Genomic DNA, 26987 nt, shown 5'->3' with positions numbered 1-26987 from the left:
CGACCACTATCGGGGTGTAGACCATGCGGGAAACCCGGCAGGGTGTGCAAACACATGGTGACCACAAATACGGCCGAAGCCTCCTATTCGGACTTTAAGTATAAAATTAAAGACGACCCTAATATGATTCGGCCGTTGTGGTATTCAAAATTTGCTGTGTGTGCAAGCAGGAATATATGGACAAGCAGAACCGCGTTCCGTTAAGTTTCAACCACCACAGGGCAGACGTGAAATTCCTCCCTAATTTGCCGTTCTCCAAACACATTAACCTGCTGGTCACTCGTTCGAGCACACAAGTGTTATACTTTTACAATCCGGCTTTCAGAACACAAGAGAGCGCAAAAGCGCGGACTCATATTTCACAAACAAATTCACAATCACTCTCCCACGGAATCAACGAGGGCCCTGGCCGAATGACGCGCCTCCGTGACGAATCGTAGCACACAGGAAGGGAATTAATTAATCTATCTATTTATGCACACGTCAGTTTAGACGCACGGGACGCTAAATAAATGACCGCGCGCGTAAAAATATAACCAAGCGGTGCTACATGCATGGCTCGTGCTCTTTCTTTGTTTCCGTTTCTTGTTTTTTCTGCATGAAAAAGAGGAGGGGGTGGGGTTCTTTTAGCCATGCATCATGGCCAATGTTTTCCCAAAGGTGTTAGCGGGTCGTGTGTATCTCTTCTCGTGTGTGTACGGCCCGGCGCCGCGGCCTAACCACCGCACCATATGAACTTGAACTCTGTATGTATGGAGTATGTGTAGAAGCGGCAATTCTCTTTGCCCCTTTTCCTCGGTCGCTTGCTCAGACCGCCCTTCTGATCTACCCTACGGAGAGACAGGGATGACCCACCCGCCTCGCCCGCTGCCGGCGGCTCTCTGTCTTTCCTCCCGCTGTTCTTTCCCTCCCTCGTTTTGCAGCCGCTGACGAATGGCCTTGCAAGAAGTGTCGCCGTTGCTTCCTTCCTTAGTTCTCTCTCTCTCTTTTCTTTGTCTTCTTTTTTTGCAAATCTCGTTCGGCCTCAAACTGGGCGGGCGGCCATTGTGCCATTGGTTGTGCCATATCATTACAATTACATCCTCCGAAGAAGGCTGGACAGCCAGCCGAAACTGTTAGGATAAAAAATATTATTGTGTTGTTTCCTATATTGTACTACGAAGTATTTCACAATTTATTTTACGGCAGCCAGAGTTCTTTTTATCCATTGTATATATATACTGCGGACTTGCGACACGCAGCAATTGTTTTGCCACCAAAAACATATACGTTTCCTTCGAACTGTCAACAACGTCATTTCGGAAAGACACCTTACATATTTTCTGCATTAATGCCACCACTCGACTATTTCTATAGAAAGCTGCTGAGGTACTGCTAAATTTACGGTTGGAACTTTCGTTGAGGTCGCCATGTTTGCATACAAGAATTGATGTGCCTTTAATAAAACTTCCTCTTGGGCTAGTTGTGTTGTATCCCAGACGTCATATTTTTTAGCGCATACAGGAAGAAAAAGAACGAATTGGCTGAGAAGAGAAGAACAGTGCACAGGGCAAGCGCTAAACATCAACTGGCTTTATTTAAAAAAACCACGGAAAAGACAGATCACCTAAAGCGCATGCGCGCAGTCGTAGCATAGCTAATCGAACATCGACCTGAATAATCTGAACTCGTTGCCGTACAAATGTATAGACGTGTCACTAATACACTCTGTGCCCTTGCTCTTAATATGGAAAGCTTCCAGCAACTCCCTTCCCAAGGTATCACCACCCCTACCCAGAATCTTGATCTCGCTTAGCCGCGGTGCACACGTGCAGGCTGCGCAATGAACCGGTAAATGCGCATTACTACCATTTTTCAACGACAACTCATGTTCCCGCGCACGATCGTTGATGCACCTCCCGGTCTGACCTATGTAGGTCTTCCCACATGATAGTGGTATGGCATACACCACGCCTATTGCGCACCTCACGTACGGCCTGGCATGGTTCTTTTTGCATCCATGCTTCTCTTTTTCATCGCATACGCGTGCGCACAGGCCACCCAGTTTCCGAGGGGCGCAGAACACGACAGAAACGCCGTGCTTGCTGGCGACCTTCTTAAGGTTGTGGGACATCCTGTGGATATACGGTACCACTTCAGGTCCCCGCCTCACTCGTGCGTCACTGGGAATTTTCGGTTTCATGCCTCTCATCTTCTTCAAGATGTTTTGGGAAACTGCACCAACCACCGCGCACGGATAACCAGCTGCCCGTAGCCTTGCTACTTGAACTTGAAAGCTGTCCTGCATAGTGTGCGTACACGACTTCACCAGAGCAGACTCGAGGCAAAGCTTCGCAATACCCTTTTCACTAGCTTAGAGTGCGCCGAATCATAAGGCAACAAATCTTTTTGCGCACGTGGGTTATACTGCCAACAAACATGGTCTTCTCTAAGATGTAGTTTCAAATCTAAAAACTGTATGGAACCATCTGATGGCAGTTCATGAGTGAAGTTCAAGCCTTGCCCATGTTGATGAAAAACTGATAAGATGTGGTCAACGCAGTGATCCAGGGAAGAATCCGTGTTAGTCTTTAAAATGATCAAGAAGTCATCAACGTATCTAAAACCCTTCAGGAATACCTTGTCGTCAAGTACACTAAGAACATTGTTATCAAAAGCCGCCAAAAAAATGTTGCAGAGCACAGGTGCCACACAAGAACCGATGCAAACACCTTGGCGTTGTACATAAAGTTTCCCTTTAAAAGATACAAACGTTGATTTCAGGTAAAACTCTAATAAATTCATAAAATTGAGCACAGACATCCCCGCGGAATTCTGAAATTGGACCACGCCGTTATTATCAATACAACCTTGAACAGCAGCAAGCACTTCTCTTTGGGGCACAGAGTAAAACAAATCTTCTACATCTACTGAAAACACTGACCTATTGCCTCCCCACCCTGGATGAAGGCAATGACATCTTGAGAACTTCTTGTTAAAAAAGGGTCGTCGATAACTAGGGAACTTAACTGCTTCTGCAGAAACCGGCTGACTAGCTGTTGCCACGAGCCACGTTCGCTTACAATCGTTCGGAATGGAATTGCCGGTTTGTGCGATTTCGCGGTGAAAAACACAGATAACACGCCACACTTACAGTCCTTTACACCTTTTGCTAGCTTGGTCAACCCAAGGTCCTGGCACAACACTGCCGCCTTCTTCTTGACCTTTGTCGCCTTCTGTTTCACTGATAAAAGTTCTTTTCCATGGCCCCTAGTGCCTTTTCGTCGTAGGCACCTGCTGAAAACACGACGAAACGGCCTTCTTTATCGGACTGGACCAGACGCAGGTCGTTGCCCTTGAAGAAGGTCACCACACAAGCCGTAGGGTCTTTCCTGGTATTCAGTCCACCGCCCCTGGCTACCCCTGTAATCACGTCCACGCCCTCTAAGGCACCTCTCCTGGTCTTCCTTTACAGCCTTTCCAGAAATGCGTCTATTCATTGCCAGTAGCTCCTGAGGCTGAAGGCTTGGTTCGTGGCTGAATTTCGGCCCTTTGTTAAGTACTTGTGAAATCTTCTCCGGGATCTTGATTCGTGTTTCTGGTACGAGCACCCCATTCTTCCGCAGAGGCCTCTTCTCGACATTTTTAATACGGAGGAGCCCTTTTAACAAACTCGCCCACAAATTCTGTCGCCTGGGCAGCTTTACGCTTCAGGTCTCGGAGCAATTGTTCAGCAACCATAGGCGGATGCGACACGTAGCACAAGACGCGCAGTCTTTCCCAGCTGAGTCTCACTTGGTTCCATAATTCTGACCTCAAAATTTTACAAATACGCTTCACATGCCCTGTCGTAGCTATGAACGTCCCAAACAGGGCACTCACCTCCGCCGGTACACAACCATTTCGGAGACAGAACCCGATGAGTCTTGACCTACACACCGACTGCACGACATGACACAGGCGCAGTGTTGTGCCAGGACCTTGGGTTGACCAAGCTAGCAAAAGGTGTAAAGGACTGTAAGTGTGGCGTGTTATCTGTGTTTTTCACCGCGAAATCGCACAAACCGGCAATTCCATTCCGAACGATTGTAAGCGAACGTGGCTCGTGGCAACAGCTAGTCAGCCGGTTTCTGCAGAAGCAGTTAAGTTCCCTAGTTATCGACGACCCCTTTTTAACAAGAAGTTCTCAAGATGTCATTGCCTTCATCCAGGGTGGGGAGGCAATAGGTCAGTGTTTTTCAGTAGATGTAGAAGATTTGTTTTACTCTGTGCCCCAAAGAGAAGTGCTTGCTGCTGTTCAAGGTTGTATTGATAATAACGGCGTGGTCCAATTTCAGAATTCCGCAGGGATGTCTGTGCTCAATTTTATGAATTTATTAGAGTTTTACCTGAAATCAACGTTTGTATCTTTTAAAGGGAAACTTTATGTACAACGCCAAGGTGTTTGCATCGGTTCTTGTGTGGCACCTGTGCTCTGCAACATTTTTTGGCGGCTTTTGATAAGAATGTTCTTAGTGTACTTGACGACAAGGCATTCCTGAAGGGTTTTAGATACGTTGATGAATTCTTGATCATTTAAAAGACTAACACGGATTCTTCCCTGGATCACTGCGTTGACCACATTTTATCAGTTTTTCATCAACATGGGCAAGGCTTGAACTTCACTCATGAACTGCCATCAGATGGTTCCATACAGTTTTTAGATTTGAAATTACATCTTAGAGAAGACCATGTTTGTTGGCAGTATAACCCACGTGCGTAAAAAGATTTGTTGCCTTATGATTCGGCGCACTCTAAGCTAGTGAAAAGGGTATTGCGAAGCTTTGCCTCGAGTCTGCTCTGGTGAAGTCGTGTACGCACACTATGCAGGACAGCTTTCAAGTTCAAGTAGCAAGGCTACGGGCAGCTGGTTATCCGTGCGCGGTGGTTGGTGCAGTTTCCCAAAACATCTTGAAGAAGATGAGAGGCATGAAACCGAAAATTCCCAGTGACGCACGAGTGAGGCGGGGACCTGAAGTGGTACCGTATATCCACAGGATGTCCCACAACCTTAAGAAGGTCGCCAGCAAGCACGGCGTTTCTGTCGTGTTCTGCGCCCCTCGGAAACTGGGTGGCCTGTGCGCACGCGTATGCGATGAAAAAGAGAAGCATGGATGCAAAAAGAACCATGCCAGGCCGTACGTGAGGTGCGCAATAGGTGGTGTATGCCATACCACTATCATGTGGGAAGACCTACATAGGTCAGACCGGTGCATCAACGATCGTGCGCGGGAACATGAGTTGTCGTTGAAAATGGTAGTAATGCGCATTTACCGGTTCATTGCGCAGCCTGCACGTGTGCACCGCGGCTAAGCGAGATCAAGATTCTGGGTAGGGTGGTGATACCTTGGGAAGGGAGTTGCTGGAAGCTTTCCATATTAAGAGCAAGGGCACAGAGTGTATTAGTGACACGTCTATACATTTGTACGGCAACGAGTTCAGATTATTCAGGTCGATGTTCGATTAGCTATGCTACGACTGCGCGCATGCGCTTTAGGTGATCTGTCTTTTCCGTGGTTTTTTTAAATAAAGCCAGTTGATGTGTTTAGCGCTTGCCCTGTGCACTGTCTTCTTCTCTTCTCAGCCAATTCGTTCTTTTTCTTCCTGTATGCGCTAAAAAATATGACGTCTGTGATGTGCCTTTGTTTTGTTGGCAGTTTCTTTATTGGTGATGTAAGTATTTTTATGAGCACGTCATAACATTTTTAACAAATGCTGCTGATTTTTATGAAGCTTTCTGATGTTTATTAACGAAAATAAGAACACGCATATAGAGGGACAAACACCGGCGCCCTTCTTCTTGATTGTATGGAACAGCCCTACACCGCAGCCTCTAGGCTGCCTTGCTGTGTTTTAAAGGGACACTAAAGAGAAACAATGAATTGGTTTAGATTGATAAAGTGTGCTCGGAGAACTCTTGTGTAGTTTCTTTCACCACCATAGGTTTATCGTTAGAGGAGAAAGCCAAGTTCAAAGTTTCATTTTTAAATCTAGCGCCGAACTTTGTAATTTGTGACGTAAAAGGTTTCGTATTTTGGCACCACTGTCTCAACGAAATTTCTACAAACTCGTTATTTCAAGTCTCTGGCCGCCTCAGAGGACAATGTACTTCGATTTAACCGATTTAAACCCAAAATTAACCGATATAACCGATTTAACCGAAATATGTGACGTCACGGCAAATGGTGCGGCAATTCCAAGGTGGAGTCGCCACCTGTATTTTCTTTTTGCGCGTTTTCTCGCTTATTAAGCGTCTTCTCGCAGCACGCTTGGTGTTTTTCGTATCATGGAAGACTGCTTTATTAATGCGAGAAAAATCCTTTTGCTCTTTAGTGTCCCTTTAAGGACCTTTATAATGAAATGTGCGCCAGCGACATGCTAGTGGAACTAGCGGACTAGCGAAGAAGCTCGGCCGGCTTGGCGGCTGTTTCGCTTGGAACTGCGTGACCATGCCGCCGTCGGCTTTCGGCCAATAAGGGCAATGCGCCTAAAATGAGTATGGCATACTAAGACAGCATAGTATAGAACCCGACTCACTAGCGAATATACCAACAAAAATAAAGGTGAGAGTTTACGGTTTCTGAACTGCTTGTCGAGCGTGGCGGGTGCTAATTATAGGCCTACGTATTTGACCGGCTATGATGAGCTTCTTTTCAATGAAGACGAGGGACCCCAAACTACAAACTCCCAAAAGGGTAGATTCACAGCGAGCAAGTTAAACTGAATAGGGCTTTTAACGACACCCATTTTCTTTGTTCTCCGTTTGTGGTTTTGAATCGTCAATAGCACAGCGACAGTGTCATTCATTAGCGTTTCTCAGCCTAGCGGCAACGCTCCGCGGCTGTTTCGCTTGGAACTGCGTGACCGTGCGGCCTTTCGCCTTCTGCCTATAAACGCATTGCCACTAAAACATCTTCGCGAGAAGATATTCGAAGCCGCATAGCAAGGATACAAAGGCGAGCATCGTAATCACTCGGCTATCGAGGCACACTAGCAGAGCAGAGCATAGCCTTGTAGAGTATAGTGTAGCAAGGAAGTGAGAAAGGGAATGAGGATAAGAGATGCGAGGGTGCGTATAGAGGAGAAGCGGAGGGAGAGAGTAAAGCATAGCCTTTTATACTGTAGTATATCAAGGAGTGGGAAAGGGAATTGGGGTGAAGATGTGGGAAAGGAGGAGGGGAGATGGTGAAGCACGCCATAGCCATGTCTAGTGTAGATAGTATTGCAAGGGGTGGGAATGGAAAGTGATGGTGAGGAGGAGGGTAACGCCACCAGCTCCGCAATTCCCTCAGTCTTCGCACCATAAGAGCGTGGCTGCCCCAATTTTTCTTTTATTGCGGGGATGCTGGTGCTCCGTGAAGACATTTATTAGGTGCAGTATATATTGTGAATGATGTTGCAGCTCATTGAAACGTGCCAGTCAACTATGTCGCTCCAATCACCAACTGCCACCAGTGAATTAAGAAAAAGGATACTTATTTTTTTGCACCCAAAATCTGTTTTGAGGAGAAGGTTGCTGCTTTCATTCCTCTCAAGCAGCAGCCACTGCTATATTAGGCTGTCTTCTAGGCTGCGTTGGTTTGGCCCTAACACGGGACTCGCGAGCGATAACTGTCTCTCTGCCGCGATGGAGTAGCACGAGCTCGTATTATAACGAATAAAAGCACGGCCATATCTGTAATGGGGTCAACCATTTACCGATAAAAATTAGGGGTGATGCGCAGGCCTGGAGAGACAGCGGCATTCGTCGGCAGAGGCCGACAATACTGCCTCAGCGATTTGGCCGTCAGCGGCGTCGGCCGCTTTGCCAAATGGGTCATTATGTGCGTCTGCGGAACCCTCCGCCACCCATCCCCTGTCGCCGACAATATCGCTGGGTCTGTGCTGTCTCGCCAGTACTGTGTCCCTTGTGCGAACTTATTACCATTATGGGTTTTCTTTCCTCTTTGGAAACATGTTAGCTCCTTTTCAACACAGAAAAGTGGCGAGGTACTCGTGCCCTTCGGAGTATTGCGATACATTCGATAAGTCGTAAAAGTATTTCACTACAAAGATACAAGTACATTTTTGAAATAGATTTCGATACAGATATGGAGATACACAAAAGTTTGTATCTCGATACGGTCCAGCGCTGGGGCTATGTAGTGCACTTTCGTTTCCAGCAGCGTCTTCTGTTTGTGTCAAACAGACGTAACTTCATTTAGCGGCAAGATTCATAGCAATGTTACGCAGTTGACTCAAACAATCGCTCATAGCAGACATTATGCTGAGTATACATAGCAGCACTGGTGCAACAGGTCAAAACTAAGACAGTTAACAAACTTGTTCTCCTCCACTTTTCAGGTTAGGGGAGAGTAAGCAAGACATACATAAACACGGTGTTAAAGAAGGCTGCCCCGCTGAAGATAAGTCCTCTTTTCGAAGCATTAGCTCCAGCGAGATTTAACAATATTTCTCATCACTCAATGAAAATATATGTGGCAGTGGCCCAAAGACAGCTAGTCATCAGGCGTGTCCAAGAAATGGACCATTGACTATTGACACACACTAACTGAAAGCTAATACTAGCGACTTATCGCTGAGAGGTTAGTGCAACCGTAGTTTTAAGTGAACTCCTTTCTTTGCAAGAAGCGCAGTAATAGAGCTAAAAACAGCCGGTCCAGAGAATTGCACAGACTGCAAATGCCAACTCACTTGTTCTTCTTCATTCTTAGCTCAGGTGAGGGCATGTACTCAAGGCAGTTGGAGCAGTAGTTTGAGTCCACCTAGGCATAAAGAAAACATATCAGAACATTTCAAGTTTAGCCATTCACAACAAAATTTTTTATGCTTGTGGACATATGAGTCCGCCTTTTCCTGTACCACGTAATGCAACATCTCAGCATGACCAGCTACTAGCCTATGGATAGATTCGCAAAGAACAACTCTAGGATCGAATAATAACATCAGTGAAAACCGCGTTCACTGCAACGGCTGAGGCAAATTAAGATAATTATAATGTCTTGAGAGGTAGTTGGTGCACTCTTGCAAACAACTGTTAACAATCGTTTACAAGGCTGAGGCAACCACAGTAGCTTTAGCACTGAAGGGTGTGGACTGCAGAGGGACATCTGCGCCTATCCCCGCCGATTCGCAGGCTCTGTCGCCTTTTCCTGTTGGGGACAGTACCCCAGGCCATAGTTAGGACCATAGTCAATGAAGTCACTAATGTCACTTGTACACGGTGCTGGCACATGAAGACATGGACAGAAACGCAAGGGTGGACAGGACAGCTTGAGTACAAGGTGAGTGTTATAGCACAAGAAAAGACATGACAAAGATAGAAGTGAAAAACACCGGCGCCGTCTGTGTCATCAGCCTCATTATATCATACCAACATGCCAAAAATGCTATGCTATCGAGTACAAGATATCCATACGTCGGTCTAACCATGTACATACCTTCCAAATACATTTTAGGACAGCAAAAAAAGGAAAAATGGTATTTCAGCAGGTTCTATCCAAAGCTGGCCTGATGGAAGGTGGCGGACTGGCGCCGACTTCAAACAAACCCTAGTCCTAAACTATACAAGCTAAAGAGATACATGGTAAAGTATATGCCGACTGCCCACGGTGTGGCGAAAGGCTACTAGGTCACATATCCCACTCGCGCGCTGCAGAAGGCCACCACACAAATTTACAAAACAATATTGTCGCGTAAACCTTGATGTAGCTATTTTCTTTCAACTTTTGGCTCGTTCCAATGTCGCGGGTCAGCCCAAGAGCCGGGGTTGCGGTGGTGTCCTTGAGTGGCTCACCGGCTTTGTTGTACGAGCGCATTATCTTCCTTCCTACGAGGGTCCGGTCCCCATTTAGAAGACCGCAGACGGCTTTGCATCCGCGGCGCCGGAAGGTATGCGGGGTGAGTTGTACGGTGGAAGCCTAACGGATGTCGCGGTAGTTTCTGTGTGTTTTTACTTTAGTTTAGATCTTATTCTTTAGGATGACGGTGGTCATCGAGTTCAAACTCGGTGGAGACCGCCAGCGATTGGGTGTACCTGTTTGAATTCGTGACACCCGATTGGGTGTCGTCAACGGAGACTTCTGAGTGGCCCTTTTTTGTTTGGTCTCTGCGGTGGCCTCGGGACGCTTCCAGAGGAGCCGAGGGGAGTCGCACCGGAGAGGCCACGAGAGCAGGTTGCAGCGAGCGCTGCTCAGGTTAGTTGTCAAGAGTTATGTAGCGTGCAAGTGTGTGCAACCTCTAATTAGGAAACTTAAGCCAAATAAATCAGTTTAGGAGAAAGTATATGGATATGCTGTTTGTACGTGTCATCTCTCCGGCGGCGACCAAGTAGCGACCAGAACACTACGCTACAAAGTGGTGGAGGCTGCGCGGTAGCGAAAACCCCCCGTACGGTGATGCCCACTCTGAGGAGCCAGAACGGCGTGGACGACGTTGCGAGAATGGCCCACCTTCCAACTGCTGCAACCTCGAGACCCTTCATCGGGCCCCCGATCTTCAAAGGTACACCTGAGGAATCCGTATCGGAGTGGGTGACCTGCTACGAACATGTATCTTCACTCAACTCATGGGACGACGATACAAAGGTGAAATTTCTTTATTTGGCTTTGGAGGGCGACGCAAAAAAATGGTACACTACGAAAGTTATGACCGGCGCTCCTAATACGTGGGAAGAGTGGGCCACGTTGCTTAAGTCTAGCTTCACTGGCCGCCACGCAGCAGAGATAACCCGCCTGCTAGAGATAGAGAAGTGCAACTGCCGTCTGAGAGCCCGGAGCAGTATTACGACGTACTGCAGCTCTGCGCCCGCGTAGACCCAGCTATGAAAGAGGAAGACCGCGTACGTCATCTTTTGCGCGGACTCCGTGCCGATGCTCTAGAGAAAATGGTCCTCGCCAACCCGACAAGTTCTGGAGAATTTTTACAAATTCTGCAGCGGATAAACCATGCCGCGTTGATGGCCCGTGCCCATTTGACTCCTTTGAACAGCTACCTCCCAACCAACGTTACGCAGCCGTGGTCAGCGGCCATTCCTGGGGAATCAATCACGACAGCCTTCTCTGGTGAGCGCCCCCGTTCGCGAGCAGCCAGGACGCCGTGCCAACATGCATTTCGGACGCCCAACAACCGACGCGACGCTGCGAGCAATCTGGAATTGAAGGCCCTCACCGAGTCGATTAATCACTTGCCGACAGGTTGAAAGCTGTAGAGGACGAGGTTTGCCGGCCGCCTGCCCAGTGGCCTCCTAGAACATCCCGCGGCGGCGATGGGCGCCCCCGGTGCTACTACTGCCATCGCCTCGGCCACATCGCGCGACAGTGTCACAGGCAGTACGAGGACCAGCAGCGACAGAGAAGGGACGAACAAAGCGGCAACGGTGAGCGGCATTTGACTCGGGAAACGGGAATGGCCAGGCATAGGGGGCCAGCCTGGCCGTTCAGTCTGCACATTGGCGGTAAACCAATTTATCTTCTGCCGGTCAAGGCAAACGGAAGAAGTGACAGACTAATCGTCGACACCGGCTCTTCTGTAAATGTTGTCTCCCTTGATTTCGCGCAGAAGATCACTTCAGTTCAAGAATTTAGAGAGATTGGAATTTTGATTAGAGGCATTGGAGGAAATATCCTATCGCCCATGGGGGAAGCGGAAATACTTCTTGAATTTGGCACCGTTCAAATAAGACAGAAATTTCTAATTGTCAAGGAATGCCCTTACGAGCTGCTGGGTGGGCTCCCATTTTGCCGAGCAGCTCGGTTAGTTATCGATTTTTCTGCGGAGAAATTGCAGATTGGGGGACAGGCGTTTGATCTTCAAGTAGGGCCGAAGAATGTCACTCATGGCGATGTCCCAGTGAGGTGCCAGGAGCAGATCCGCATAGAGCCACGCACCGAGGCGATTGTGCCTGTACAGGTTCCCATAGACGGCGTCCACATTATCGAGCCAAATGTTAATTTGAGAAACGGGTTGCGTGTGGCACGAACCGTGACGAATGTGTTGAGTGGTGTCGGCATTGTCCGTGTGGCTAACCCTACTATGTCGCCAGTAACTTGAACTGCGGCACGAAGCTTGGCTGGGCTGCGTCTATTTATGATGCGCAGCTCGGCATCGCCGCGCCGCACTGCACAGCGGGTAGCGGCGACTTCGAAGTGGACACTGGGGACCATTTGCAACCTACCGAAAGAGCTGAGCTGCTCTCACTTTTGAATAAGTTCCGCCATTTGTTTACGGGAGAACATAACCCAATTCAGAGAACTGACGTCGCGGAGCATGTCATAGACACAGGTGATTCGGCTCCCATTCATCAACATCCCTACCGACATTCCACCTTCGAAAGGGAGGTTATTGGCCAGCAGATTGATGAGATGCTTCATGACGGAGTGATCAGAGAGTCCAACAGCCCATGGTCGTCCCCTGTGGTTCTGGTAAAGAAGCCGAACGGCGGCTGGCGCTTCTGCGTAGATTTCAGAAGAGTCAATGCGTCACAAAGAGAGACGTGCACCCTTTGCCGAGAATCGACGACATTCTTGATGTGCTGCAGGGATCCCGTTACTTCACCACATTGGATTTGACATCAGGCTACTGGCAAATTGGAATTCGAGAGGAGGATAAGCCTAAGACAGCATTTACATGTGGCGGGGACTCTACGAATTCAACGTTGTCCCATTCGGTCTGTGTAACGCACCCGCCACATTTCAGAGAATGATCAACAAAGTTCTCAGCGGCCTGCTCTGGAGGGTGTGCTTGGCCTACTTGGACGACATTGTGATTTTCTCTAAGACCATGGCAGCCCATTTGAAAGACTTGGAAAGCGTACTAACGGCTTTGGACGCGGCGAACTTAAGACTAAAGCCCGAGAAGTGCAGTTTCGCGCGAAGGGAAATCAAGTATCTCGGACACATTCTTACGGGCGAAAACATCCGGCCGGATCCCGACAAAGTGGCAGCGATCGAAAAATTCCCTCAGCCACGAAACAAGAAAGGTGTGCAGAGCTTTCTGGGAATCTGCAACTACTATCGGCGATTCATTAAGGATTTCTTAGTATTTCTCGACCCCTGACCAACCTGACCAAAAAAGATGCCCCTTTCGTCTGGGATGCGGCCTGCGAAGTAGCGATGCAATCCCTCAAGGACAAGCTTATCACAGCCCCCGTTCTGCGTCAGTTTGAGCCGGGACGGCCAATAGAGGTGCACACGGATGCTTGCGATTACGGCATTGGAGCCGTGCTCGTTCAGAAAATCGCATCTCAGGAAAGAGTCATCGCATATGCTAGCCGGCACCTTAATAAAGCTGAGATTAATTACAGCACCACTGAGAAGGAATGTCTCGCCGTCGTGTACGCCTGTGCACAGTTTCGGCCGTACGTTTTCGGGGCTAAATTCACAGTCGTGACCGACCAAGCTAGCCTTGCTTGGCTTATGAAAGTCCGGAATCCAAATGGTCGTCTCATGCGGTGGTCTTTGTTGCTGCAGGAATTCGACATAACGCTGAGACACCGCCCAGGCCGGAAGAATGGAAATGCCGATACGCTTTCTCGCCTTCCTCATGATCCCGCGCCGGCAAGCGAAGAAAATCATTACCGTTGCTGGCTCTGGATCGAGTGGATGTTGGGGAACGGCATAGGGCAGATCCATGGATGAGAGAAATTATCCAGCACCTCGAGCGGCCGAACGCGCCCGTTGTCAGGAAAACTAAAAGAACGGCACGGAGCTTTCGGTTGATCGATGGTGTTCTGTATCGGAGGGCAAAAGGGTTTCAGGAAGACCGCGCGGCACTTGTTGTCCCCAGGTGTCTGAGACCGGACATCCTAAAGCACTGCCATGACGACACCACTGCAGGCCACCTTGGTGTCAAGCGCACATGGGAAAAAGTACGCTGCCGGTATTTCTGGCCAAAGATGTTTGCATACGTGAGCAAGTATGTCCTCACCTGCCCAGACTGCCAGACGAGAAAGCCACCACCCGGCAAACCTGTCGGTTTCCTTCAACCTATACCCCCCGTGGGGCGGCCATTCGAGCAAATCGGGATGGATTTTCTCGGACCCTTCGTGAAAAGTAAACGCGGCCATCGCTACGTGCTTGTGATGACTGACTATCACACAAAGTGGGTAGAAGCGGTCGCCTGCCCCGCTGCAACGGCCGCTGAGGCAGCCCAAGCTTTTGTGGAGCAAGTGGTTCTACGACATGGAGCCCCGGCGAAGATAATCACTGACCGAGGAAAGCATTTTGTCAGTAACTTCATTGAAGAGGTATTCGAGCAATGGGGAGCAACCACGTCACAACCACCGCCTACCACCCGCAAACGAATGGCCTGTGCGAGAGGTTCAACCGTACGCTTGCAGACATGCTCAGTATGTATGTTTCGACAAACCACCGGGATTGGGACGAATTCCTCCCTTATGTCGTCTTCGGTTACAACTCTTCGCAGCAAGAGACAACCGGCTTCACGCCATTTTTCTTGTTGCATGGCCGCGAGCCGACCTTGCCCATTGATGCGAGCCTCAACCTGCAACATGACAATGAGGGTGCTTTCAATGCATATGCAGTGGCGCGCAGGCTTCGCCAAGCTCGGGAGCTCGTGGCTCAGCGCGAGAGGGACCAGCAAACAAAAAAACAAGAGAGCGTACGATGCCCGACGACGGGGTGCTGTGTTTCGACCGGGGCAATTCGTCTACGTGTGGACGCCCTCACGAGCGAGGGGCAAAACAACAAAGCTCCTCCACCGCTACCATGGACCATTTCGCCTCCTTCGACAAGTAGCGGAGAACAACTGGGAGGTCGTGGACCGCAGCGGAAGGAAGAGGGACATTGTGAATGTAGCGCGTTTGAAACTGTGTCGCCCCCGTTCATGTCTCGACGACGACGCGGATGACGAGAGTGAGAGTGAACGCGAGTGTTCGGTCCGTGTTGACACCACAGTGCCGCAGGGTGGTGCCGCAGTTCCGCCCGCGAGTGATCACGGTCAAAGTGAACATTCGACTAGTGACACCGAGGTCTACTTTGATCCGCGGACACAATATAGGGACCAGTCATCCGACACCGAACCGAAAAGACTATGGGCTTATGACAGTGACACCGAGATTTACTACACAGCCAGTGATGTTGAGTGAGTGAATTGAAGGACTCCTTTTGTAACTCTGTGTGTCTCCGCGTGTGCTTTCGTACTGAGATGTGTGCGTCAGAACTGTAGTTAGCAATTTATCGTTTCCTTGTTTCACTGTTTTAAACCAAGTTTATTTTTGAGCATGTGTACTTCGTCATCATGTATTAGTGTTTTAGTGTCTTGCAGATGTAAAATGTTTTGTGATTTATTTGGTCGCGGGTCACCTTTTTCGCATGTTATAGTTATGTGTGTTTTCTTTTAAATGTACATGAAATGTTTTTTTTCTTTTGGGAGGGCGCGAAGCACATTATGTCCTTGTTTGTGGTTTTTTGTTTACTTGCAGCTCATCCAGAGTGGGGACACTCTTAGTTCGTATAGGGGAGGTGTCGCGTAAACCTTGATGTAGCTATTTTCTTTCAACTTTTGGCTCGTTCCAATGTCGCGGGTCAGCCCAAGAGCCGGGGTTGCGGTGGTGTCCTTGAGTGGCTCACCGGCTTTGTTGTACGAGCGCATTATCTTCCTTCCTACGAGGGTCCGGTCCCCATTTAGAAGACCGCAGACGGCTTTGCATCCGCGGCGCCGGAAGGTATGCGGGGTGAGTTGTACGGTGGAAGCCTAACGGATGTCGCGGTAGTTTTCTGTGTTTTTACTTTAGTTTAGATCCTTATTCTTTAGGATGACGGTGGTCATCGAGTTCAAACTCGGTGGAGACCGCCAGCGATTGGGTGTACCTGTTTGAATTCGTGACACCCGATTGGGTGTCGTCAACGGAGACTTCTGAGTGGCCCTTTTTTGTTTGGTCTCTGCGGTGGCCTCGGGACGCTTCCAGGAGCCGAGGGAGAGTCGCACCGGAGAGGCCACGAGAGCAGGTTGCAGCGAGCGCTGCTCAGAGTTAGTTGTCAAGAGTTATGTAGCGTGCAAGTGTGTGCAACCTCTAATTAGGAAACTTAAGCCAAATAAATCAGTTTAGGAGAAAGTATATGGATATGCTGTTTGTACGTGTCATCTCTCCGGCGGCGACCAAGTAGCGACCAGAACACTACGCTACAATATTTCTGTGAAAGTGGGAGGCACGGCTTGTGGACGAGGAACGCAACACCCACTGGTTCATCATCAGCCTGGCTACGCCCGCTGCATGGCAAAGGCCTCGTCAATGTCTTTCCAATCAAACCGGTGTTGGGCTTGCTGCGGCCCCGTTAGCTCCACAAACTTCTTAGCCTCTTCTGTCCACCAAACTTTCTGCTTACTCCTGGCGCGTTTGCTGTCTCTTGGAATCCGATGTGTTACTTTGAATGAGCAACGGTCATCTTGCGTTCCCGCTACATGCCCCGCTCATGCCCATATCTTTTTGAGTTTGAATAAGATGTACTTAACACGCGTTTGTTCACCGACTCATTTTGCTCTCTTCTTGTCCCTTAACGTGATCGAGCCTTTTCCATGGCTCGATCGCTGCGTGGTCTTCCCTGCTGCATAGTTATGCTCTTAAGAAGACACAAACAAGCGCCAATCTCTCGCACAAAAGGCGTTGAAAGGAAAGTAGATAACACGATTGAGGCAAGCGATTGTTTTTTTCTTTACAGACTGAAAAAAGAGGGGTTGTATTTCGGGAGCCCCCGCCTACGGTAAGTACGCTGCAAATATCTCAAATACGCCCATAGGGACCCAACTATTTCAGCTGTATCTGTGTGGCGAGCTGTAAGGGTGCGCCTCCACGCACTCTTACAGTGCGGCGACGCATTGGCTGCCGTCCTGTACTGAAGTTCGCAATGATTGTAGAATGAACTGCTGCGCAAAACTAATAAACATGTATACTGCGAACGAGAACGTGCAGCAGTATTGTTTCTTGCGCAAGTCTTATTAGTAACACATATTTAGTAAATCGCACTTCTAATGTCAAAATGAAGTCATCGTGAGGAGTTTTTCGTGACGTGTGGATTTTTGTTCCTGTTATGGTTGCACAATGTGAATTTTTTGTAAGCTGATACTAGTAAAATTAGTGTTTACTTTGGCACGTCAAGCGATCGCGATAAAGCAGTTACAAAACGAGGCCCTCCGGCGCTTATGAACGCTTGCCCCGTTAGTAATTTCACTACTTTGGTAGCGTCCGTAGTACAGCGGGGATTCCTTCGACAATTCGAAAGAGAGCTAACTTAAAGTCTCGACTCGTGTCGCGTCCAGAACACTGCTGAGAGTTGGCATGTAGTAGATGGAGTACAGGCAATTTAAATGACGCAGCTTCTTCGAATATCTTGCAGACGGCGAAACAGATCCTTCATTTCGCCTGGGTGATCTTGCGACTGATCATAAAGATAATATTGCAGCTTCTTTTGACTAAGCACAGTGTACGCATAAGTTAACTATGAAACTAAAACGGCGACATCCTGCACTGGCCACAAGGAATGCGTGTTCGTTTACTCTGTCGCAACGAAGCACCAGCCGTCATAGGGAGGTCAACTGCAGTCGTAGGTCCCCATATATATGCAATAGCTTCGGCGTGACCTGTCTGCGAACACAAGCTGGGAGTGATTCCGTCTAGCGTGCGCAATAGTGTCAGATAATTCTGGCTGTTTACCAGGCAGCCTGTACGAATACTTTCCAAAAAGCGTGAAGGCACAAAGTACGTGCTCAATTAGTCCTCGTGAAAAGCGCTTATATATTAGTCTCAAAGCCGCATATCATAAGAAGCGAAATCGGCAGGCCAAGAGTTAGTGAATGAAGTAGGCGGATGAACTCACTGCAATAAATCGACTGTAATAACATTATCATGCTCTTGAAAGTTCAGTGCCAACCTCTCAATTAGCTAATAAAAGTGACAAGTTAGGACGTTTGATACTTTACTAATTAGAAACGGAAATGAATGCTGCGAACGCTCGATAATTTCTTTTGCATATTGACCCTATAGAGCCCAGCAGTCCCGTAGGCTATAAGTTTGCAACAAAAAGCAAAGCGACCCTATAGACGTCAGACTCTGGAGTTTCCAATATGTGTGGCGCCACCTGTTGGAGAAGTATTGAGTAGTGCATAGACCGACCCTCTCGCACAGTTGCTATGGGACCAGGTGCAACTAGCGAGTGCGAAACAACGATTGAGCTTAATATCGCGTGTGTTTGCGCATTTAGCACTCAGAACGAGAGCTGTGAATTGCTCTCCGCTAGTCGGACGCGCCACCGAACTGTCGTGAAGTGCTTGCTGGATCACTCGCCTGAAACGACGGCGGAAACAGCAGCAGACGAGAGCCCTCCGCACGCTACGAAGAAACTCCGCAAAAGACGCACTGTTGCGTTGTGAATTGCCACGGACGTAAAAGACTGAATAACAACGTTCAGTTTTACCGATTTCCATAGTTGTCGTACAAAGAAGAAAGGCGAGAGCGCTGGATACGGGCCGTTGCGAGCGTGTTGGGTAGCGTAGTGTCCGCGTTCTCCACAGCCGGTGGCATGAATGTGTGGCTCTGCTGTTGTTCTGCGTAGCCCTGATGCAAAACCGTGGTAACCTTGACTATGAAGGTCAGCAGAGGTGCTTGTCGTGTAACACGAAGTGAGCAGCTAGAGGCAGACTGGAGACGCGTGATACGCACACCGCGACGAGTTGTTCGTCACAACACAGCATTGCGGACGTATGTACGTTTTGAAGGCTCAGAGTTCTGGTTCTAACTAGCTAACACCACGTGCGTCACACAAGTAAATCGCAGAATGTTGGTCGTGACCCCCTTCAGGTTTGTTTCGCCCGTGTCCTCCGCGGTTGCCGTAGCTATCTCGGAGGCCACGGTTTTGCCTTTGGTTGTACCCCGCGAAAGTGGACACGCACGTATCCCCATTTGCAGTACATACAAACGGAAGACGACCATCAGAGACCATTTGAGGATGCGTAATAAACACTCCAATGCACAGGAAGCGAGAGATTAAGGGAGAATGCAACTGAAAAAGCGAAAATCCCCGGAGCCATTCGCCCCTGATGAACCGAGTTTTGTAGCACTGATCGTAAGATGCATAGCTAAGTAACTTGATCGTGTATGTAGGTACTTTATCGCTGTGGCATACGTATATACCCTATTTTAACGCATTTAGGCTCTAGAGAACGGATATCGGAGGGCTTGCCTCGAACTCGGGTCGTGTGATGCTCACTTGTACTTGCGAGTTGCAGCGCGCGGGAATAACTAAAACTTATTTTGCATTGTACTCGCAGTTCGCTTTGATCAGCTTCCTTTGTTTCTGAAGCGTGGATTGGCGGAAGCAGCTTTCCAGGTCCTTGATTTTTCAGGAAAGCGCCTCGACACCAACGAAAGAGGAGGGTTATATTGCGGCCTATGCATTCGCTTGCGGGCGGCTCTCCTTGCACTACCCAGTTAGTGCCAGGGCTACGATGAGGGCGCTGGTGGCGGTGTTTTTCGCAGCGCCGCCTGGGCAGAGTCTGACGTCTATTGCAAGACTTAGAGGCCTGAGAGGGGCACTCGCACGGACTGTGTTGGTAAACATGTGATTGACTACGCGCCACCTTTTTTTATTCTCAGTCGATGTATTGATCCTTGCCTCCGTCCCCGAAAGCTTTTTGCACGTAACGCAGTGTAGCACTGCCCCCAGGATCGGAGGCATTACGAACTTTCTGCACTTCACCTGGTATTGCATTGCCTCCGGGATCGGCACACCTTAAACATTTCGTGTGACGACGTGGTTTTGGTGATATCGAGATGTCGTTGACGTAATTTTTACAATCTGTGACGTCACGTGATGACGTCGTCTAGCCCTAACCTCTGATGTTATGGAATCGCGTCGTTCGTGTTGTCGTCGTCGCCTGCGCTCGCTTTTCTCGTTTGATGAGGCATCCAGTGCTTTCACCTTAAAATATAACACTTTACTACAACCATTATTTCGTGCCAGCTTGACGAATGAAATAATTACCTAATTGTTGGGATTTCAAGTCCCCAAACCATGATACAATTATGAGGGACGCCGCAGTGGAGTGTTCAGAACATTAAACCACCAGGGACTCTTTGATGCGCACCTAAACTTAAGTAGACATGCCCCAAGCATTTTCGCTTCCATCGCATATGCAGCGGCCGGCATTCATTCCCGCGACCTTCGGGTCAGCAGTTGAGCACAATAATCACTAGACCGCCGTGGCGGGTTGTTAGCCGAAGTGTTTATACTAATTACTGTTTAGACTAATTTCTACTGATTATGACTAGTCTTAGTTACATACCTTAATATCCACCTTATCATATAAAAACCCCAGTTAACCTATTCCATCCCCATATATTATTTAAGATTTTTATCGAGGTTTTCAGACAACTCGCTCCGGCGCTTGACAGAGTGGTCGGGAAGATATCAAAGAGTGTCACTTGGTAATCGTAACACTAATAAATATATTGCACACAGTGGCTCCAGTAAACACACATTCGAACCGTTCACTCTTCTTACAATAACAAGTGTGGTTCATAATGACGGCCCAGAAGAAATAAACATAAACGTTGAACTCAGGGCAATATTTCATTAGGAACGGTGTGGTAGAAAGTCTGATGTCAGCGGCGGTGGAGTGCCAGGCAGCACAACGTTGGGCCGATATTGGCTTTACGGCGGCTATACAAGGCCCAATCTCGGCCCAGTGTTGCCGGCATTGAGCCATAATTGGCTGAGCTGTTGAATATGGGCGGCAATGCTGGACCGGTTTTGCTGCCCATTACCGAATAATGGGTTTTCACCGGCAATATTGGGCCTGGTTCGCCGCCGTCCCGCCGAGATCGGCTGACCCAATGGCTTTCATCGGCAAACATAGGGCCAGTTTTGCCGGTTTTCAGCCTATGTCGGCTGAGCCGTTGGCTTTCACCGGCTAATATTGAGCCACTTTTGCCGATGTTCAGCCAACGTTCGCTTTCAGCGGCTAATATTGGGCCCATTTTGCCGTCCTTAAGACAGTGCAGAGCTCAGGGACTGTCTTTTCTCGGGAATAGTCGACCCTTTTTGCCGCCTGTTGCGCTCGACCTGATAATTAAGATCCGGTCGATATAAGCATTGCCGAAATTACATTAATTCATTCTATGTATCAATCAAACGTCGAGCATGCTACGTACACGTTTCATTGCCGGAACGTCACGCGTGCGCGCTTCTGAGTAGTTTTTTTATGTGCTTTTTTCCGTAAACACAGGATACAATTCTAATGCAAAAGTGCATCAGACACTTCAATGATTGTCGCCTAAGCTGCAGAAAGCCGCTACATGGATCGGTGTACTAGCACAAATAAGAAAGTGCATGCATCGCGTCGTGCTAATGCCGCATGTGCGATTCCGGGCGCGAAGTATCGCCGACTGAATAGCTGGCATTCTCTTGTTAGTTTCTACTATGACAATGACTGACAGTTATCATTAGCATAGTCGCTTTTCCACCGAAAAAGGTTTTCCTCAGAAGAATGACTGACTCACATTATATGGCCACTTCGTTGACCAGTTGTTCAACGCTATCGAAATGTTGAAACTTTATAACACATACCATTAACTTCATTGGCCGAATTCAAAGTACTTCTCTGTCGTAAATGTTTTTGCCACTGGTCGGCCGACTTCACTATTTTATCCAGCATCAGAATTCACCCATACATTCCCGCACGAATGATTTTAGCGGAAGAAGGTTTATTTGAATGCTAATTCTGTGCACAAATCGAACCTGACATCATATTTATAGCGCTATATCCTTTACATCCTTTTAGCCGCTGACTCTATGGCGCGAGTGCTCATAAACTACACGGAGAGTCTTATCTGTGTGTGTACACTTATTTGCACACGCGCGTGTTGTGGTCAAGCGTAGGAAGCGCATTTGCGTCAGTGATGTCACATAATTTACTTTGTGAAAGTAGTCAACAAGGCGTGTTGCTGAGCTAGTTGGTTCATTACTTGAAAAAAAATAGGTATGGCGCAAAAAAAAAAAAAGACCGGGGAATGCTTCCAAACCAACTAGACCACTGACAATAACGAACTGACAAACACGTGTTTGTCAGTTCGTATTTGCACTTAGTCGCCGTCCTTTTTGTGCCATACCTATCTTTCTCAGTTAAAATGTCGTTCAACGATTGCTTCCCACGTGCTTTTGAAACAGTTGCAATAAAATTATTATTGCACGTGAAATACGATAAAAAATGCGGCTCCAACGTGGTGTACGCAAAGTTTTCATGTAGCGACACGTTGCAACAAGCGATGCATTGAAAATTCGAGGAACGCATTTCTCAAACGGCATGCCCAGAGACGACATGCTGGGGGGAACGCACCCCATTGTTGGAGGCTGAGCCGTGCTTTCAAGAAGGGAGAATTTGCATTTTTTTCCCTTCAACCTCAACCCTCCCCCCGCTCCCTTCGTTCAGCACCAGTGTCACGAAACTCGCTTGACCATGCAGGATAGGGTAGCTGTCCCGACGGAGGAATAATCGTTGCTGCGGGAGCAGGTTTTTTCGCTCCGGCCAGCAGAATCGTTCAAAAGTGTCGGTGTGTAGACATGTGTAGCAGAAAGTCAAAATCGTGCGCGAGATCGATACGCTGCAGGATCCCGGCACTGTTTTAGCAGAGATGACCGCAGCGAGCAACCAGTGGCCCCGTGCTTCCAGATTGGACTCGCTCGCCTCATATAAGGCCACGTGTTGACTGCTGTTACGTGTCATCAGATTTTGTTCTCTTCTTATCACGCATTTGCTATTGACCATTGTTTTTTGTGTATTCTGTTGCTATGGTGCGCTTGCATTTTTTGTTCGCTCGTGTTTTTAGCGATCCAACGAGCACACGTGAGTGGTTTTTATGCACGATTCCTTTCCGTTACAATCTTACCTTGAGATTAGGAGTGCGTGCGTGCGTGTCTACCTTGTTTAGATGTAGAGTTCATGGGATCTTGTGGTGAATGTTTTTCGCGCCGCGTGGAGCAGTTTTTTCATGTTTTTGGTCCATAAGTTTCACTGAAAAAATTGTAACGTTCGCTTAAAGGATAGCTGTAATTTAATTGCCAGTCATGTGTTGCGAATGCCTAACGTTTGCGAACCAAATCTACGTTATTCTTTTGTGAATTTTGTAAACGTCAGAAGAGGGGGGGGGTGCTTCTCTGCTAGTAATTAGCTCACGCGTACACATACTCCTCTAGTCTGGTTGCCACTCTTATTCTTGCTTTGTCGCCGGGCCGTCTAACATTATCTTTGTTTTCTTCGGGTCCGTCTTTAATCATACTTTAACGCTCCTTTCCTTTACATCTGCAGAATTTTTTGTCGATTCTTCACCTTCATCGCTGAAAAGCGCGATATCGTCCGCAAAACGCCGTAGCTAGGATACTCTCCGTTAATCTTTCTTCCTATTTTTTCCCGTTCTAGTTCTTTAAATACTTATAGTGAATGTGCCGTGAACAACATTGAAGAGATTGTAACTCTTCGCCTCACCTGATTCTCGATCAGGATTTTCCTGCTTTTCTTGAGGAATACGGTGGCTGTGGGGTTGTTTTAGATGTTGGCTACGGTATCTATAGATGTTTAGATATTCCTTTATGGCATAATTATTCCGGAACTGCTCGCGTGTGTTCATATCTGTTAATACATTTGTGTTTATCACCTTGCAAATGTGTTGCTCCTTAATTTCTCAGACGCATGCGTAGTTGGTGCACCAGGCCTTTCATCAATTTATTGTGTTAGAGACAATATGACTTTCGTTCTCGGCCTTGCACGGTTCGACAGAATTGTTGGTCTTAACTGCACACTAAGACATCAGTGGAGCAGTCATTCTAATTAGGAATCAGTTTTCGAATATGGCACCAATGGTAGTCGATGAATGCCGTTGGGCCGCGAATAGTCTATTTTAGCGCTGCTGACTTACAGTACAGTAACCACAGTAATACCGAACTGCCGTGGTCGGCACGCAGAAATTTTACTTTATAACACGTGTATCAGCCTGCCTGATCAAGTTACTTTACGGATCGAGCAACTACCGCCGGTGTCCCCATGTAAACTAGCTACGTGCAGACCACGACGGTACAGTACTACCGTACTTAACGCACGGTAAACCACCACTGCTAAAACACCATAATAACGGTTGCAAACGGTCACACCGGCGGATACCCGACGTCGGCGGGGCCGACACCACGACACCATCGGCTAGCTCACTAGGTCCAATGACGGCTTGCCGTCATCGGCCGAATAACGGCAGGCCCGTCTCGGACCGACGCTGGCTGGCCCACATCGGCCCAAAGTCGGCAAGCCCGCATCGGCTCAACGCCGGCTAGCCGACATCGGGCCGATGAGGGTGAAAGTAGCGCGAGCGTAATTTGCGACGTGGGACCAATATTGGTGCCGTCATTTGCCGACTTTGGGCCGAGATCGGTCCAATACAGGCGTGCTGCCTGGGGTTATCCGTGAGGAAAAAATCACGATGTATGCAAACAATAAAACTCAGGGCTTCCAGCTTGAACCGAACCCACGCGTTCTGCGTGGCAACACAGAGCTACGCCAGCACTCAAACTGTACCGCAAAAAACAAAAAAAATATCTATAGTGACGTCATGTAGGACTAAAATTGTCGTTAAGAGGTTGGATATTGGGTGGCCAAATCGCAGAATCGCAGTAGGCTGCAACGAGTGGGCGGTTTAAAGGGCAACTCACTACAAAGCACTGCGCCATTATTAGTCATCACCAGCTACAGCGTCAACAGGGTGTGCAACTGGACATGTGCACGTTATGCTTTGCGTATGCGTAGTCAATACCTTCGTAAAACAATGAATTTCGGTATAGCTGGCTCTCCGCAACTGCGCTCGAAGTAGGCACCATAGGAGAGCTTACAACGGCTAATGTCACGAGCGCAGGCGTTTTTTTCCTAGTGGAACGGTCGAGGTGTCCACCCAGAAGCGAAGCATGGCAAGCGAATGACAAGGCGATGCGTACGGGCCCGAGATTACGCTATCGCGTTACACTTTTAAATGCGTAGCATAAGGGTCCTCCAAGTATTCAAACCTATGTTTTGTATATTCTTCTGTGTCGTCCTTGGTGCAGATGTACTCTGACATCCCTAACAGATGTGATCATGGGCGTCCGGAGGAGGTGGCTGCCCCCCAACCCTGGAAATTGGATGACATTTTTCGACGCAGTAGCAATAAGCTACGCAGCTTGATTAGCAGTCAGGTCCGAGGTCTTCAGGACCTCGGACCTGACCCGCCCCACCCTTGCGGATGCATCCCTCTGCAATAAGTTCAGCGGACGCCCTTCAATGTGAATGTTCGATCTTAAGAGATGTGCGCCGCCGCCGCCTGTTCTAACACGAAAGTGTTTATGCCGGGGTTCACCACGGCTCCGCTGACGTATTTCCGTCACGGATATGACGTTTAAAATGTAAAGACTAACAGTGGGCAAAGAAAAAAAAACAGAAGAAAAGTTCCGTCACCGGGAATCGAACTCACGACCGCTCGTTTCTCAGCGCGCAGCGCGAAACGTTTCGGTCACGGACGGCACGTTCTTCGCAATGCTAACGGCGAGCTATTTATATACACCATTTCCGGGTGGCTGTACTCAAAGATCTGTGTTACAGTGTGTTTTCGTTATCACTAGCGAGATGGCGCGACGGGCTCGAAGAGCTTAGAAGAGCGCGCTTGAAAGGTCGTCGCTGTTGCGACGAGCACCCACGTCTACAGGCCGTGGTCGCCTGTACTAAGAGGTGTGTGTTACAGTGTTTTCGTTATCACTGGCGAGATGGCGCGACGGGCTCGAAGAGCGTAGAAGAGCGCTCTCGAAAGGTCGTCGCCGCTGCGACGAGCGACCGCGTCTACAGGGCGTGGTCCCTTGTGCGGGCGCTTATCTCGTGATCGCGGTGGTTTGTACGTCTCGCTTTGAGAGCACGAAGGTCGCTTCGCACACTGCAGCGGCTGCTTTTGCGAAAGGAGCGCGGTGCTCAAGCAGAAATAGGTTACAAATGTGACAGTTAGTTTGCTCTCAATGCTGTGTATGTTCGTTCCGTGTGTCCTTTCTGCTTGTGCAGCGCGTTGCAAGTTTCGAGCTGCTTGCCGTTCTTCGCATGACATTACAATTTGTTGCTGTAGCATTCATTCCTTCGCCCTTGGGGCGAAAGAATGCGCAACAAACGCTCAACTACGTCTGTGAAGACACGTTTCACTTTCGTGTTATACCGATTCCTATGACAGAGGGATCATCCATTTTTTTTCACGCAGCTGGCGCCGTCGCCGAAGTCCCGAGAGAAATCACGCCACCGCGCCGCCGCACAATTATTGCGGCGCGCCGCCGTTAGTCTTTTCTTTTAGCCCGAACAGGCAATCGGTACATAAGATACATCACTGCACCGGGGTAGCTCTTCTTGATGTGTCCATGTGAGGGACTGCCCATTTAAGTCGCCGCTGATTGGCCGGAGCTCGGCAAACAGCGCGCTGTTTCCGGTTTTCTTCTGCAACGTCATTTTGACGCCACGAAGCTTTGACAACTCTCGACAAAAATGAGAGGGACGGAATGGGCTTCAACCACGGAGAAAAAAAAAACAGCAGATAGCAGAGGTAGTTGTTAGGTATTTATGTTAAAAAGACAGGATGTTCTAACGCGAACACAAGAGAGAAGTGAAGAAAATGAACAGTTATTTCTCACGTAGACCGCCATGTGCACCCGATTGATAGGTATCGCCTCTTGCCTGGGAATGCGCAGATAAGTATTTGAGTCTGAGTCTTTATTTCAGACATGCATACAAAAATACATGGCTGAGGAGGAGGGAAAAAAGTTTGCTCCCTTCCCCGCGTATACATCGGTACTGCGGTATGCACGAAAACAGAAATAGCACAGGATAATGTTGTAGCATAAAAAAGAAAAACTCAAAAGCAGAAAAAACACGGTGCACAATAAAATGGGTAATACTACAAATACATAATATCT

The 26987-nt window shown here is 48.4% G+C and overlaps 1 pseudogene; it reads left to right on the top strand.

The window, feature by feature from the left end:
- The window catches only part of LOC119397236 (TBC1 domain family member 22B-like), a 58736-nt pseudogene that overhangs the window by 19700 nt on the left and 12049 nt on the right, over positions 1-26987 (top strand).

This window comes from Rhipicephalus sanguineus, chromosome 6 (genome assembly GCF_013339695.2).
Source record: "Rhipicephalus sanguineus isolate Rsan-2018 chromosome 6, BIME_Rsan_1.4, whole genome shotgun sequence".
Lineage (NCBI taxonomy): Eukaryota > Metazoa > Arthropoda > Arachnida > Ixodida > Ixodidae > Rhipicephalus > Rhipicephalus sanguineus.
This window is presented reverse-complemented; position numbering and strand designations above follow the sequence as displayed.